This window comes from Anoplophora glabripennis, unplaced genomic scaffold (genome assembly GCF_000390285.2).
Source record: "Anoplophora glabripennis isolate ALB-LARVAE unplaced genomic scaffold, Agla_2.0 scaffold267, whole genome shotgun sequence".
Classification (NCBI taxonomy): Eukaryota; Metazoa; Arthropoda; class Insecta; order Coleoptera; family Cerambycidae; genus Anoplophora; species Anoplophora glabripennis.
In genome coordinates, this window is record NW_019416452.1 from 379,508 (window position 1) to 385,807 (window position 6,300).

The window sequence follows — 6,300 nt, forward strand, 5'->3', positions numbered from 1 at the left end:
ATGTCGTACTCATGCGTCAAGAAAATTAAAGCAAAAACACATCATTATGTATGTACTTATACAAAATAGACTGTAGAATAGAATAAATCGACTCCCCTCTTGAATCGGCTATCGGAGTTGGATCGGTTATTCGTACATTGAGAGGACTTAGATCGCTCTTTCATTGTACGCTTGATTTTAAACGCGAATATAAGATACTCGGTCTTTTAATGATTTACTATGGACGAAATAAAATTCGTATGTTAAACTACCATTTAGCGTAATAATCCTAATTTTCGATATTTTGGACTTTAACTTTTCTAAGCGAGATATTACTCGATATCCTTCGACCTTCGATATTTAAAAATCTATCCTACTGTTTTTCTCTTCTCTTCATATGAAAACATACAGTGGGGAAATACTTAAGTTTTGCATTATATTAAAATATTCAGATTTATAGATGAAATACACTTGTTTATGTCATGCCATATGCTGCAAAACAAAGTATAAATGGTTGCATATTTTTTATGCAACAGATTTCCTGCCTCCCAACTGTTTTCTATGGAGGTATTCTATTGCCTTGTAGTGAATTACCGTGACTGTAATACAAAGTAAGACTATTACAACATTATCTATTTACAGAAGATTATCGACAATCATGTCGCAATGGATGTTTCCTAGTAAATACATTTTTCTAACTACAGAAAATTTTCATATCCTACTTTTCTTTCTTAAACACGAATATTTGTAAAAATCATAAGTAGGTATATCTGAAAGGAGGCCACCAAAGATTTTCATATTTGCATGACATTGAAGAAACATTATACCAAATTATTACGCTAATAAATAACACTACCTAAATATGTAAAAAAAAACTGACGGTAATAGATCTTCAAAAATTTATCATCCGCTATGTATATTAATTGTACGTGACACATTTAACTCTTCTCACTATGATTAGTTTCACTTCTTCAACGTCCAGGTGAAAGTTAACTGTCTATAGATTGCCGCAACGGAGAGTATGTTTTACTGATATTACTCCGTTATAATGTGTTTCTGTTACAACTATAAGTTTTTCTTTGTAAAATAACAATGTTTTTGGATAAATGGTTTCAGTGATCATATTGGCATCTAAAGAAACAACAAAACAGGTAAGTATTTTGTGGCAATTGTAAAACATACCTATTACCTAAGAACATTTACCTATACATTTATCCATTAATGTTATGCAAGTAAAGACCCTATACAACAAAGACAAAAGGCTTTAGATGCAGTGATAGGTTTATTTTTGTTAGAGTATTTTTTCAATTTTTCTAAAAATTAGTTGAAATTTATTAGTCCTCTGTTCCTTTGTAGGCAGGGTTTCGTTTATTTCATTTTTATTTTTCAAGAATGTCTTGCTATTCATACAAAATTTACACCATTAATAATTGTATTGTTTATGATTTCAATTATTAGAGGTGCATGTGTAATACATTGTTAATAATTACAATTATGTTACATAATTTAATAAAAGGCTACATGAACAGGTCCTTAAATTCTGTTATAATTTGTAAAATTAATTTTTATACAGTGTATCCCACAATTGCGTCCTGAAGATGGAAAAATGTTTTACTTTGAATTTATGGAAAAAATCTATTCTTGATAAAGTTCACATTCAAATTTTAGAAAAATGTTAAAATGGCTCTCAAAGTACCACACATTTTTGAAATATCGAAATGTAGTTTTTCAAAAATAAAACAAATAAGTAGGTACCTACCTACTTAATTTTATATTAGTTACTTAGACATGTTTATGATTGTCATAGTGATGGCAAAATACATTGATTTCAGGTCAGGACTTTTAGGAGGTCATATAGATTTGTTGTTTTTTTTTCTATGTTAAATCATGGATGTACTGTTATTGGGAATTATGAAATTCTACTTGGTACCATAACATTAAAAATAGTATTTGTTTATATTTCTTAGTTAGTTGAATTTTAGAAAACATCCAGAATTCTAATGTTGTATAGGGTGTCTGAAACTCGATAGAAAGGGCCTAAAAAAATTTAAATAAAATTTAGGACACGTGGTGTTAAATGGTATGAGGTGAGCTCGATTTTCATTCGAAAGTATTATCTTAGGGATTTGACAGAAACGACTAATGACGTCATCAATTATATTTTTTCCAGAAATATACCCAAATGTTTCCCCTTAAAAAGCTCTCTTTTTTCTAGTAAACTTTTATTGGAAAAATTTGTATTACTTCCCGTTTAAAAGTTATAAGCAATATCGTCCTAAAGAGTCTCAAAAGAAATACCTACCACCAGTACCTCCTAAAAATCACAAGCCGGATCAAGTAGTCGTTGGAAAATAATTGAATGTTCGTTCATAAATGTCTTTGTGCATAAATGTCACAAAGAATAAATAAAAGGATTAAACTCGATAATTCTTTAATACAGTTAAAACAAAAGATGATGACAACAATAACTAAACTTAAAAAATGAGACAAACGCTTTCATACTACATGCATATTACAGTCTATTCTCTATATGACTTCCTCTTATTTCAAGATACATATCCAATCTTCTTTGTCGGCTTTGTCTTTACAAGCGTTTGCGATTTTTTCTTTCAAATGAATAATATCTCGTGAAGGTGTTTTGTAAATCTTATTTTTTTTTTTAAATCGAGGGGTGTTAGATTTGGTGACTTTCCGGGCCACTCAATCCCACTCCATTAAGCCCACTCCATTTTTCTGGGAGAGTGTTATCTAAATATTGCTGCACAATCCTGGCCTTGTGAGGTGGAGTTCCGTCGTGTTGAAACCATAGGTTTCTCCTTAGCTGCAAAGGCACATTCTCCAGAAGTGCAGCAAGTTCTTGTAGGAAATTTAGGTAACTCACGCTGTTCAATGTCTGTCCATAAAAATAAAGCCCAATTAAATGCCTACCGATGATGCCGCACCATACANCATAAATATTTTTCATGTGAAGCGTTTATTACTTAATTGAAATAAATATTTTAAAGAAATAATATTCTTTGTTCAAATACATGTTTGCATTGCGGATATGGGAAGATATTATTTGTTTAGTTTAAATTTTACTGCATTGAATTAAACAATTATTTTTATGTGTGTACTACATGCATATTACAGTCTATTCTCTATATGACTTCCTCTTATTTCAAGATACATATCCAATCTTCTTTGTCGGCTTTGTCATTACAAGCGTTTGCGATTTTTTCTTTCAAATGAATAATATCTCGTGAAGGTGTTTTGTAAATCTTATTTTTTTTAAAAATCGAGGGAGGGGTGTTAGATTTGATGACTTTCCGGGCCACTCACTAGGTCCATTAAGCCCACTCCATTTTTCTGGGAGAGTGTTATCTAAATATTGCTGAAAAATCCTGGCCTTGTGAGGTGGAGTTCCGTCGTGTTGAAACCATAGGTTTCTCCTTAGCTGCAAAGGCACATTCTCCAGAAGTGCAGCAAGTTCTTGTAGGAAATTTAGGTAACTCACGTTGTTCAATGTCTGTCCATAAAAATAAAGCCCAATTAAATGCCTACCGATGATGCCGCACCATACATTTAGTCCAAAGTGGCCTTGGTTTTGGACTGGATTTACAATGTGGGAATTTTCAATGGACCAGTAGTGTTCGTTGCGCCTGTTTGGTAAACAATTACTGACAAACCGACTTTCGTCCGTCCAGAGAACGTGCCGAAAAAGGTTCTGATCAATAGTTTCTACATTTACTACAATTTGAGCTATAAAGTTAAGTCTGTTTTCAATGTGACGCTCAGGCAAACACTTGTGAATTTTGTAGTCATGTTACCCATTAGTCTTTAAAATTCGTTGAGCGGCTGATTTATCCAAATTCAATTCCCGGCTAGCCTGCCGTATAGAATTTCGTGGATTTTGTTCGAAATACTGTAACAGTCTAGCTGTATTAACATTGTTTCTTACCCTTCGGTCAATTATTTGATTTTTCCGAGCAGAAAATGCTTTTTTTTTTCGTCGGGTGGTCTCCAATCTTGTAAAGGTTCTATGATCAGGAATGAGGCGCTCTGAATACCTTTCTCGATATAACTCTACAGCTCTTCTTGAATTTGTTTGTGACTGTAAATTAACAACATATCAACTTTTTCTGAATGAGAAAACATTTTGTAAGCACAAAAGTTATACGTTTGACGTTCGTGTTGAGTAATGACAAGTATTTTGTGACATTTATGCACTTTAAACAACGCACATTCAATTATTTTCCAACGTATTTGAATCTTCCACCGCTAATGTGATTTTTAGGTGGTATTTCTTTTGAGGCTCTAGGACGATATTGCTTATAACTTTTAAACGGTAAGTAATACAGAAACATTTGTCGAATAAAAGATTATTAGAAAAAAGAGAGCTTTTTAATAGGAAAAAAATTTGGGTATGTTTTTGGAAAAAATATAATTGATGACGTTATTAGTCGTTTCTGTCAAATCCCAAAGATAAAACTTTCGATTGAAAATCAAGCTAACTTCATCCCATTTAACACCACAGGTCCCAAATTTTATTTAATTTTTTTGTATCCTCACAGTAGGCCCATACTATCGAGTTTGAGACACCCAGTACTATCATATAAGATTTCACAATAAAAATAACGCTTTCGATAATGAAATAAGAAAATCGAATTTTTTAAGGTGAAATGGCATAATACTTTTATTACAAAATAATTGAAACTATATGTTTACTCCTCCCTGGCAATGTTTCTTAACGCTACTTCTCCTCATTTCAGAAAATTGAAGTTCTTTATTTTGGTCATTTTTAAATTTTGCAGATTGTATAGAAAAATCTAGAAAATGATATCATTTCTAAGAGTTTAAGAACAAACACGAAACTAAAACTTTTTATCTTTTCTTTATAAAATCAGGAAATAGTGGTATTCCTTTAAAGTTTAAGAACAAGCAGTAAACTTTATAGAGGACAACGTTTACTCATAACATTGGATTTACAAGCTACGCTTATAAATTTGCATGTTAAATAGTCTGGGTTATTACGGAAAACACGTATTCCGAAAGTTACAGTACCTAATATTTGACATTGCAGCAAAGGCATCGATAAAACACTTATTAAATGTTCTACGTCATTATACAAACAACATTTTAATTATGTTTGCAAGTTTTTCTGACTGTTTATGATCATTTCCTTTCATTTTGGAGGTAACCTATAATATGAAAATATTGATGCATATATTTCGACCGCAGATGCAATCAAATATATTTGTGTCTACATGTTACACAAGGGCAAGCTGTTAAAAATGTGAAAAACAAATTAAAAAAGAGTACTATTCAGAAAAAAGGTTCGTATGAATGTAAGTGTAGTTAATGTGTGAAAATGCCATCCCATGTTTATATCTTCCAAACGTGTTAACCAAATCAATTCAAACTTTATAAACGTATTACTCTAGTGATAGGGTACAATTTGAGTATGACAATGATAAATGAGATAATTCAGGGGCGCGTATCCAATGGAATTGTAATCTTATCGCGTTTCCACACTCGAGGTAGCCGAACTAATTTTGAAGGAGTGGAAGAAAACTGGAACTAAGTTTACAATGACGTCACAATAAGAAATGATACAGTGTTTCCCGATCTTAAATTTTTTCAGAATATTTAAGAATAGGTAAAAATTTTTGATAGTGAACCAAGATTATTAAAATTGTAGCCTAGAACCACAGGTTTTGAAGTCCATCTAAACAATTAAGGAAAGAGTAAAAAAATTTAAATTTGGTTTAGAATCATGCGGACAAATAACTGAGCGGTTAAAGTGATTTCTCTACCAGCTCATGATTTATTTATTTTAAGTTTTTAAGGCTTTAGTTTACGTTGATGATGCTTTTTTTTTAATGTACAGGGTGATTCACTATATTTTGACCCCCTTTTAACTTTTTTGTTTTAAGAATTATAAAATAATGTAAAATACAGAAGTTGCACGATTTTTTATGAAGTTTTCGAAAATGAACTAGAAAAACAAATGAAGTTCAAACAAAATGGACGCGGATGTTAACTTTGTTAATTTAAATGGAACACCCTGTATATTTTTACATATTTGGAAAGAACGTTCCTTGTCGAGCATAGTCATATAGGGTTTGTTGGGTCCATCTCTAATAATAGGCGAGATAATATTAAAAAACGAAATGATGTTTTTTTATTAAGAAAATAAGACATCTTGTAATTGTTAGACCTCTTTCAGGCATTTCTGCCTTTTTTCCAATTACGTAAGGATTTAGATTTAGTTGTAATATATTTTGACATATAGGACATTGATATAGTCCAAAATGCGTATAGGTATTTTAAGTAAATCTC

General features: G+C 31.4%; 1 protein-coding gene across 1 annotated transcript in view; it reads left to right on the forward strand.

Moving 5' to 3' along the window:
* Window positions 1-954: 954 nt before the first annotated feature.
* LOC108905470 overlaps window positions 955-6,300 on the forward strand; it is a 33,578-nt gene continuing 28,232 nt past the window's right edge. The window contains exon 1 of the mRNA XM_018708340.1: window positions 955-1,130. The gene's annotated coding sequence lies outside the window, so the exon portion shown is untranslated. The remainder of the gene's footprint in view (window positions 1,131-6,300) is intronic.